Here is an 11104-nt window from a genome sequence, read left to right on the forward strand (position 1 = left end):
ACCTCTTACCTGGCTAACCAAAGGAAGTGGTGTAATTCCAAGTGAACCTAAAAGGATTCACATTGGTTGAACCACTAGTTTAGGAAACCCTAGGTCAGCCCATAGGTCGTGTGTGAGAATTGCTTGCATTCTTTTAAATATAAAAATTCAAATTTGAATTTAAATTTTAGGAATTTGAATTTAAATTAAAAAAAAAAAGAAAAATATAAAAATATAAAAAAAAATCAAATTTGAGTTTAAATTTCAAAATCCAAATTTGAAATTAAAATTCAAATTTCAACAAGAAGAATAAGGGACTCTTGAGTTGTATGTTGGGAAGGAGATCTCTAAGGAAAGAAACTGTAGAACCCATACCCGAAATAAAGAGATACCTTCATTACCAACATCGCAACCAAATGGCCGGAATCAATGATGCCCAAACTAGAAAGTTCAAAGAATACTTCACTCTAACCCAATATAACCCTTCATCCTGCATACAGTTGCCAGATACTCAAGCCTTATAGTATGAGATTAAGTCAAGCACAATCCAGATGTTCTCCTCTTTCTATGGAAACCCGAGTGAGGACCCATACAAACACATAGATAAGTTTCTAGAAATTTGTTCCACTGTAAAGTTCCAGAAATTCAATGATGATGCCCTTAGATTGACTCTTTTCCCCTTCTCCTTGAAAAGTAAGGCCAAAAACTAGTTGGGAACTATAGGGAGACCTATTAGAACTTAGGCAAAAATGCAACAAGAATTCCTTAGAAAGTTTTATCCTATAGGACGAACCAATACCATGAGAAAAGCCATCACTAGATTCACCCAAACACCGGGTGAACAAATTCATGAGGCTTGGGAGAAAATGAAGGAGTTAATGAGAAAATGCCCATACCATGGCCTGTTCTATTGGCAAATTGTCCAAGCCTTCTATGAAGGTTTGACAAATCAATATAGGCAAAATGGTAGATGCAACCTGTGGGAGGGCATTTATGAGAAAAAGCGAGGATGAAGCATATGCACTTTTCGAGACCTTGAGTGAAAATTCCATCAATAATGCATCCTTGTATTCCTATAAAATGTCGGTGGGACCCACAAAGAGGGAAGGGCTATATGAAGTTAGGAATAATACAGAGCCTGAGGCAAGAATGGACTTAAATGCCATTTCGAGAAAATTGGACAAGGTAGATCTTCTAGCCCAGAAGCTTGACCAAAATTTCACCTTTAACCAGCAACTAGGCCCACCTACACCCTATCTTGAAGTTTGCTCCATTTGTGCCAACCCGGCCCACCAGGTTGATGATTGTCCCACAGCGGCCCAATTTCCGCTATTTATCCAAGAACAGGTTCAGGTAGTCCAAAGTTTCTCAAGGCCCAATAATGGTCCATTCTCAAATACTTACAACCCTGGGTGGAGAAATCACCCTAACTTTTCTTGGAGAACACATCAACCCAATTTATAGTCCCAACAATATCATGATCCATCTAACTCCATGGCCCAGCAATTTCAGAGGCCATAAGTACAGAACCAATTCTAGCAGATGTACCCTAGGAACCAACCGGCCCAACTGTATTAGGCTTACCCTCAACCTCCTCAGACCCGTACAGTAGATGACCAATTCATGCAGCTTCAGCAGCTAATTCTAAATCAGCAATAATCCATTGCCATATTAGAAAGCCAAATAAGATAGCTAGCCGAAGCTAATGTGAGGAGAGAAGTAGGGCAATTATCGAGTCAACTGGTTGCAAACCCTAGGAATCAACCACCGGGTCTTCCTCCAAAATAAGTTTAACCACCTCCTAAGAACCCTTAGTTTGAAAGTGCCAAAGCTATTACAACCTTAAGGAGTGGGAGAATTTTAGAAAACCCATATGAGGAAAAGAAAATTGAAGAAGAAGAAAAGGAACAGGAAAACCCTAAGTTGGGGGGAGAAGAAGAAGGAAAGGAAACTTTAGAGGAAGAACCTTTAGTGAACCAACATATGGTCCCCCTTTCAACCACACTCATAGTCGGGTCATTGTGAAAGAAGAAAGAGATTCGCAACGAGGAGATCAAAGAGCTCTTCAAACAAGTCCATATTAACATCCCTCTCCTCGATGCGGTTCAACATGTCCCGGCCTATGCCAAGTTCCTAAAAGAGCTTTGCACTCAAAAGGAGCCACAAGCAGCCCCACAAAAAGTGATGCTCTCTGCAGATGTTAGTGCGGTCCTCCTAAACCAACTACCCCGGAAGATGAAAGACCCAGGTGCTCCTCTCATAAGGTGTGTCATCTCTGGAATCACCTTTGATCAGGCCCTATTGGATCTTGGGGCTAGTGTAAATCTGCTTCCGTCCATTATCTATGAAAGGTTCAGGATCGATGAGTTAAAACCTACCCCAGTAATTCTGCAACTCACTGATCGGTCGATCAAGACTCCTCGAGGTGTTATCGAGGATGTCTTTGTTAGGATAGAGAATTGTTATTTCCCTGTAGACTTTGTTGTCCTAGACAAGACCCCAACCGAGGAACTAAACCATAACCCGATAATCCTAAGATGGCCGTTTTTAGAAATGACCAATGCAAACATTAACTATAAATTGAGAGAAATGGACATTTCATTTGGGAAGCAGAAAGTCCAATTAAATGCTTTTAGTGCCTCTAAGTATCTAAACCTAGGGGAAGATGAGTGCAATGTAGATATAGTGGACGATCTTTTGGATGACTTGTCTACCCCTTGGTTAGCCCAGTTTGAGCCCTATTTGTATGAAGATGAAAGTGAGTCAGAGAATCTGGATGGAAGATGTGTATGAATGTGTTTCTTTTCTTGATTCGACACTAGTTGGTCGACCTTAAACCCCTTTGGAAAACCCTCTTGATTGTTCCCTTTGGCCCAAGTCCCTTTGCAATATCCTAGTCATGCCATTAGGGACAATGGCACTTAAGTTGAGGGGTAAGGAAAGAGAGAGAAACAAAATTGAAGCTAAGCCTTTAGAAATGCAGAACTAAAAATTTTACTGAGAAATTTTAAAAAATTTTCCATTAAAAGAGATTCCCAAATAAAAAATGTTGAGAAAACTGATTAAAGAATATTGAATTTTGTAGAAATTGGTAGCAAGTGATAGGAGTAAAAATTGGTATTATTTGAATATTGTTGAAACCATTTAGAAATTGGAAAATACTTTCAAGTTTGCCCCTATCAAGATAAGAAGAAAAAGATGGAGAAATTAGACAAAAATTCTTCAAATTGTTAGAAATAGTGGACTGCCCTGAACAATGTTGCAAAAAAAAAAAAGAATAAAAGGTCAATGGACACCCAAGACTTAGTAACTGGGTCTCTTCGCCTAAGTCAAGTGTCGAGCTTCGCATCAAATGGAAAAGGGAATGCCAAAGACACTTACCTAAGACTTAGTAACTGAGTATCTTCACCTAAGGCATGTGTCAAGATTCGCGTAAAACGATGGAAGTAACAATAAAAATAAGTGTGCATATCAAGTTTATGGGTATAAATCCACTATCAAAAATGAAAAGAAAAATGCCTACCTGATTTCAAAACTCAATCTCAACTTATCAAGACAATATGCAAATGGAAGGGTAAATAAGATTTTTAAGCAAAGTTTCTACAATATTCAAAGTATGACAGTTTTACCCCTTTAACCCAATACCGATCTATACAAAGTTTGAGAATTTTGGAATCGGGATACTTAGATAATTTTGTGAGGGATGATCTTGCAATAGGAATGATTTGTTTACATAGGCTACTATATTATCATGCTCCCCTCTCATTAGCAAACCCTAGGGCACCTTTTAGCTCATTATTTTCATCCTTAGCAAACCCTAGCCACACCTAGCTGCTCAATCTCCACCTTCCATCCCTTCTAATCTCCGCCATTTATTTTAGCGCACTCTCTTTTTAGCTTTTTAACCCTAGGGCGTCACCTAACTTCTAATCCTCACCATTCAACCCCTAGTCCTTAGATATTAGCCTTTCATTCCATTTTCTATCTCAGCCATCCACTCTAGGGCGCCACCCACTCCTTTTAATCTCCATCTTTCAACCCTAGGCGCCTTAATCTCCACCCTCCATTTCTGGGCACCCAAATCTCAACCCTACATAATATTGGGTGCCCTCTCCTTCTTTTCTCAGCCTTAAGATCAACCTAGAACCATCCTAACCCTTCATTATAAACACTAGGGCGCCCATATCTTTTCTAATACCCAGCTATTGCCCCCCTCTTTCTCTCTAATCCTAGTTGTGTCCATCATTCTCTATAAAAAGGACCCAAGGGCTCTTGAGAAGGGGTTGGATTCTACTCCAAAGAAATAGAAGACTGATCTTGAGAAGTTCAAGGGTAGAGGAAGAAGAGAACACCCAAGCAAGAGGAGGGGTTCCTGCTTGCAGTTCGCCAAAGCCACTATTGCCACCTCTGGAATCGAATCCGAACCATTTTAATTCAGTTTTAGGTTTAACTTTTCTTCTTTAATTTCTAGTCTGATTTTTCTTCCTGCAAATTTACTTTTATTCAGTTTAATTTTTGGCTTTGTTTCTTTTCTACAGATTTGAAATTCAGCTAGGTAAGATAGAAGGCTTAACTCAAGAAGTTCGAGGGTCAAACGAGAGATCCAGAGATTGCTACCTCTGATCGGATTATAGACTTTTTTATTTAACTTCTTTTATTTATTTATTTATGTTATATATTTATTTTTATGCACTTTTCACATTTAGTAGTGTTCAAAATTTATTTTTGATGAATTCCAATTTAATTAATTAAAGTTTTGTGATTCTGTAACTTCCCTTTTTGTTCTTTTATCCGGATTAAAGTTTGTAGCAATTTTTCCCTCGCTTCCCTGTGAATACGACTTGTTTTCACCATTTACTACGTTTGTAATTGTTATGAGAAACAAAGAAACTTACAAATCTCAAAATTGGTGTTCCGAAGTGGTTAACGACATGCTTTCGAACACACCACATCTACATAGGCTTCCACGTTTTGGTTGAGTTATTCCTTGAAGATGTGATTCACCAACCTCTGATAAGTGGCACCGATATTGTTCCGGCCAAAGGGCATCACCTTGTAGCAATACTGTTCTCAATCAATGATGAAGGCCAACTTCTTCTGGTCATCCAGGTGCATATGGATCTGATTAGAACCAGAGAATGCATCCATGAAACTCAGGAGCTCATGCCCTAATGTTGCATTGACAAGTTGGTCGATCCTCGGTAAGGGAAACTATTCTTTGGGTAGGCCCTATTTAGGTCAGTGATGTCGATGTAGATCCTCCACTTTCCGTTGGCCTTTTTTTACCATCACCACATTTTCCAAGCAATCTAGGTATGTCACTTCTCGAATGAAGTCGGCATTGAGCAGCTTCTACACTTCTTCGCTGATCACTTGCCATCATTTTGAGGCAAAGCTGCTCTTCTTTTACCTCACGAGTCAATAGTGTGGGTCGGTATTCAAGCAGTGGGTGATGTCCTTGGGGTCGATCCCTGGCTTGTTTGTTGCTGACTGAGTGAACACATCGATGTTGTTTCTGAGGAGTTGCACAATGTCATCTCGAAGAAGGCCTTCTAGGAGGGGTACTACTTGGATTGTCTTCTCAGGGTCTTCACTGAAGAGGGGCACCTAGACGAGGTCTTCCAGGGTTGGCCACATTATGTCCGTAGATCATCTCTCAGGTTCATGTTTTCTGTGGTGAGCGCTTTAGTGGTATGTGGTTTTCCTCTACAAGCCGTCAAGTAACACCGCCTTATAGTTCTTTGACTTCCATGAGATATGCCCACTCCATATGGGGTCGGGAACTTCATGGCCAAGTGGTATATAGAGACTGAGGCTCGTAGAGCATTCACCATGGGTCGACTTTGGATGGCGTTGTAGGGGGACAATACTTGAACGACGATGAAGCCCACCATTGCCATGGTGGTGATGAGGTCGTCACTTAGTAGCAGTAACAAGGTTATTTTCCCATTGGGTATTATGGAGTCCCCGAAGAATCCCACCAGGGGAGTGTTGACGGGTGTTACATGGTCCTTCCTAATGTCGATTTGTTTGAAGGCTTCTTCAAAGAGGATGTTGGCCGAGCTCCTTGTGTCCACCAGTATGCGTCAAACCTCAAAGTTAGCGATCTCAGTGGTTATCACAAAGATGTCATCATGTGTTGTCTAAACTCCCCTGAGATTGTCGTCGGTGAAGGTGATGGAACATCTTGCCTTTGTCTCTTTGGTTCCCTGTCTTCGACCTGATGCATTCTGGCATAAGCCTTGTGGGCCAAACTACTCTCTCCTCTGAATTTCATCCTACCCAAGACGATAGCAATGACTCCAACTGGGGGAGCTTGGGCTGGTGGTATGCCAGGGCGGCTCTCTTCTCCCTCTGGCTTGTGTTCCTTGATGTCTACTTACCTGCTGAGGTACCTCCGTCGAATGAGGCCATCCAAGTGAGCGCATAGGTCACGGTAGCTCTCAGTCTCATGGTTGTGGTCTTGATGGAAATCATAGTACTTGTATTGATTTCTTTTGTTGTTCTAGGACTTCATCTTTTCAAGCCACTTGACGAAGTTATGGTCGCGTATCTACATTAGTATCTTAGCCCGTGACACATTCAAGGGAGTGAAGTTTTTGTATGTTAGCGGTGGGGTCCTCGGTTTGTAGTCAAGTCGATAGTCTTGTCTCTTGTTGTCTTTGTCCGATTTGCGTTCATCATGGTCTTTCCACTTCTAATCATATTGGTCATCTTTACTCCTTCATAGCGTTTGGGCTTCCTTGGTGTTCATGCACTTCTATCCATTTTTCATGAGAATGGTTAGGTTGGGTGAATGGTTCTTTTGTAGCGAGAAGTTGAACATTGAGGAGTGCAGTCCGCTCATGATGGTTGTCAAAGCTATTGACTAGTCTAGAGCTTAGACTTGAAGGGCCTCAGTGTTGAACCTCGCCAAATATTCCCTCAAGGTCTCTCTTTTCCTTTGACGTACTTGCATGAGGCTAGATGACATCTTCTAGTGCCTTTGGCTAGTGACGAACTGTGCCAGGAACTGCGTCTCCAACTATTCCTAAGAGGATATGGACCATGGAGGAAGGGAAGTGTAGTAGGTTTTGGCGACTCTATGGAGGATAGCGACAAAGGCCTTGCACATGAGACCTTCAGAAGAGCCGTGTAATATCATTATTGCCTTGAACCTCTCGATGTGATTGTTGGGGTCCGAGGTTCTATTGTATTTCTCAAGTTGAGGGAGTTGCTAGCTAAGTGGGGGAAGATCATCAACGATCTCTTGGATGAAGATAGGTTCCTTCGTGGGTTGGCTGTGGTGCTTCTCTAAGGACCAGGCCACCGGAGGATCTGTGCTTCTATCCGCTTGGCTACATTCCAGTTTGGCTATCTACTCTCTTAGTTCTCTAATCTTGGTGTCTCTATTGGCTGGGACCTTGTTTATGGACGTTTCCCCTTTCGGGATCGTGGGCCAGTCTTAGATTGAACTGGATTCTGCTATTGAGATTGGCGGTTGCTGCAGACGTTGGCCAAACCATTCTTTTGCTAGCTCTTGAGCGGAGTGATGGGATCTATTGTGGGCATCGTGCATGCAAGGCTGGGCTGTAGAGTCAGACCTTCTAGATGGTTGTGGTCGCTTGTGATCGAATTGAGCCCTATGCTTGTCTGTGTGGTGCCTTTTGGGGTCCTTAGTGCAAGGATTGACTATAGTAGGCACCTGAGCGATAGGGCGAGTAACTTGGGGGATGTGCGCTGGTTTTCTCAGCGTCTCCATCATGGTTAGGATACGGTCGACCTTCTACTGCATGGCTTGGAAATATGCAAGGTTGATTGTTGCTTGACATTGGGGCTCCTGAGTTGAGGAGCTACGAAGTGAACGGGATCCTTGAGATAGGGAATGAGCTCCAGAGCGATCGGATGTATTCTTAGGCATGGTTGCTTATAGTGAATGGAAAGGGGTTTGGGAAATGACTTTTTGTTTGTTTTCCACAGACGACTCCAATTTGATGTTGTTCGACTCGAGGTGCTCCGAACTGAGGACACAATCAAATAGTCCTGCCAATTGGACGAGGCCGAGGTGGAAGGGTGAAGTCATACACCAAGATCTACAACCAGGAGGAAGCTCAGAGGCCCAAGGAGTTGTTTCCCGAGTAGGTACTCTGATGCTCAAGTCAGTAGGATCGAGAAGGATGTAGCCGGGCCAGGCAGGTTGAAATAGCGCTGGTCTGGGTTGAAGATATAGTGCAAAGAGGTATTCAAAGAGTGTAGTTCTAAAAAACATCCCTTACCTCGAGCTGGGAATACCTACTTATAGTTGGGTGCCCGTGCTCTAGATGGATAAGGCTTTCGAGGTTGTCTAGATGAGGGCGTTCGCGAGGTCTTTAGGAGGTTTCATCTTCTTCGACGGAGTTTGGTTCCTTGTCCGTGCAGGATACTCTTTCTTAGTCGTGCTCTTCTATCACGCATGGTGTTGATGTGTCCTAAGAGGGGGGCGGCTGCGGAGATTACCACGTGGCATCCTTGGCCAACTGAACCATCACCCGAACAAGTATACTAAAATTTTCTTGTCCATTTGTCTCTCTCAATTAGAATTGCAATTATCTCATAAAAGGTTTCCCCGAAGACATTTTAAACTCATTGCTTGTAATTTTTCATCGATGGCTTTATTATATCTTGGGAATGAATTTAGCTAGTTTGGATTTGGTTCCAACAAGCCATTGCAACAATATATTGGGAACATGTTGCCATAAAAGGATCATATGTTGGGAGCCAGATACGAACTCATGAGAGCATACCATCGAGTCAATTAGAAATATCTCTAGGGGTGCTCATTAAAAACAAAAAAAAAAAACACCAAACTTATCGATTTGGTTTTCGATTAACCTAGAAAAATGCGAATGATTAACCAAACCGATTAATATATGTATTTATATGTATTATATATATTTAATATATCTCACATATTATCTATATTATATATAAATATATATGCATTGTATATATAGATATATATGTTATCATTTATTATTTATCATATATTATATTATATATATATTTTATAATATATGTTATAAATATAAAAAACTGAAGAACTGAACTAGTCGAAAACTGAAACTGCTCAACTAGTTACCGGTGGTAATGGTACAATTTCAGTTAAGAGATAATAAAAACTGGTAGAACTGGATGGATTTGAAAAAATCTCTCATGATTCCATTAACCGAGTCGTGAGCACCCTTAAGGCCCTAAATATCTCCACACATGTATATTAAATTTATGGAGAACTGTTCATTTTAGGAAATTCCATCTTTTATCACTTTGATAGACCAAGCTGTTGAGGGTCAACAACCAAAGTATTTTTTTTATATTAGGGAGAATTATGGACTTACATGAATTTCGGTGGCCCCACCAAGATGTAACTTCATCTAATTCAAGGTCAGGTAATGGCAATTCTACCCAACTTTTGTAGCAGATGTGGTTTATTACGGGATACCCATATAGTCTTGGAGTTGGTTGACGATAAAAAAATCAAGAAAAAGAAGAAGAAAAATGGGGCCATGAGCTTGTTTTCCATCAGATCGATTCAATCAGCCCAAAGGTGGGACCTAGGCCTCCTTTTGTGATGGATCATCGTACAGTCAAGAGTGCAGATGCCAGAAAGTAAATAGATTTTGGAGGAAAACTGGAAAAAGGCCAAAAGGAAAGAGAGACAAAAACAGATGGGGGAATCTGTAAAATGGAAGAAGAAGAAGAAGAAGGGTGGCAACTGGCACGGGCGTCAAAGGCGAATGACAAGAGGTGAGGGGTTTGGTTTGGCAGAGTGCGCAGTGCTCCAGCAGCGTCTGCGTCAGAGACCCTCGACTTTTACGCGGGTGCTGCCTGCAGCAGCGGGGAGCAGCAGCAGCCGTTGGCCTCTCTTCCATTTTCCATCTACATCGTACTTCAGTCATGTCAATCCCCCACACCCACCAACGCAACGCAATCCTCCATACAACTCCGAACCGTCTCGCTGACGGAAATTTGACCGTCCACCTGTCCGGATCAATGATTCCTCGTCGAATCCGCATTTACGCCTCGCTTCACGGGCACTTTCGTCATTTTCTCTTCCCTCGCCACTCGCCAGTGGCTATGCTTAACTGCTTATGCATTCTCGTCTCGTATAGTCGTATTTAGAAATTTAGAAGGAAGCGTTCCCCCCGCACTCGAAACTTGACCGTACGTTAAACGGTCTTCTTCTCTTTTCTGCTCAGAACACGTGGCAAGGATGTACGGTTATGATGGGCCCCACTTAAATCTTGCCAAAAAGAACATGACCGATCGTTGCGTCTTCAGAAGCTGTCGGCACTAAGAAGGTTACATCGCTCTCATGGGGGCGTACGGCCCCGTAACCAGCCAAATTTGTATTAAGACATCTCAACCTACATATTTATTTTATTTAAAAACCATTTATTTTTTATTTTTTATTTTTTATTTTGTCCCACTTTTTATTACCAGCGCAATGCTGCCACTGTTAACTGCTGCGCTGGCACCGTCAGCGAACATTATTACTGTTTTGATGTAAGATCAATGCCAAGCATACGGAATGCTTTCCGTATGACAATACGACATCTTGAGCACCATGCATCTGATCCATCATGTGCCCAATCTCATTGCTTCGGGTCCAAAATCCAAATGTATGGACATATTCCCAATGGAAACATCTCCCTTGATTTTTTCTCTCATTTTTATTCTCTAGTGCAAATTTTGCATTAAAAAATTAAAGCAAAAATTGCATCACTTTCCTTCCTTCTATCTCAACTCCCTTTCGAATGAAGTAAGGACTTAGGACGACCACAGCATCTTGCTTTCTACCTTTTTCCTTTTATTTTTTATTTTTGGGTATCACATATTATACATTACAGGGGGATTAAGGGATAGGGACAAAGCAGGGGTACACTTGAGGTCAATTTTTGAACCCATACCTCCATATGCAAAGGAAGCCGATTGGCCATCTCAGCTATTGGGTTATGGGCATCTTATTGTTTCCTAGGGTCCTACCTCACTCCCAAACAAATAATCCTTCTACTTCTATTCTCTTTCCTTTTAGGTGTGGGCCATATTATTTTATTTATCATAAATAAAGAAGACAAAGTCAAATCTTAAGCAAAATTATTCCAGAATT

The 11104-nt window shown here is 41.6% G+C and overlaps 1 non-coding gene across 1 annotated transcript; it reads right to left on the reverse strand.

The window, feature by feature from the left end:
- Positions 1–776: 776 nt before the first annotated feature.
- On the reverse strand, positions 777–883 carry LOC148876022 (small nucleolar RNA R71). The gene has a single exon (XR_016106278.1). It is a non-coding gene; the product is annotated as a small nucleolar RNA R71 (small nucleolar RNA).
- Between the last annotated feature and the right edge of the window lie 10221 nt (positions 884–11104).

The sequence above is a fragment of the Nelumbo lutea genome, chromosome 1 (assembly GCF_056320005.1).
Source record: "Nelumbo lutea isolate HS-2025 chromosome 1, American lotus-T2T, whole genome shotgun sequence".
NCBI classification, from domain to species: domain Eukaryota; kingdom Viridiplantae; phylum Streptophyta; class Magnoliopsida; order Proteales; family Nelumbonaceae; genus Nelumbo; species Nelumbo lutea.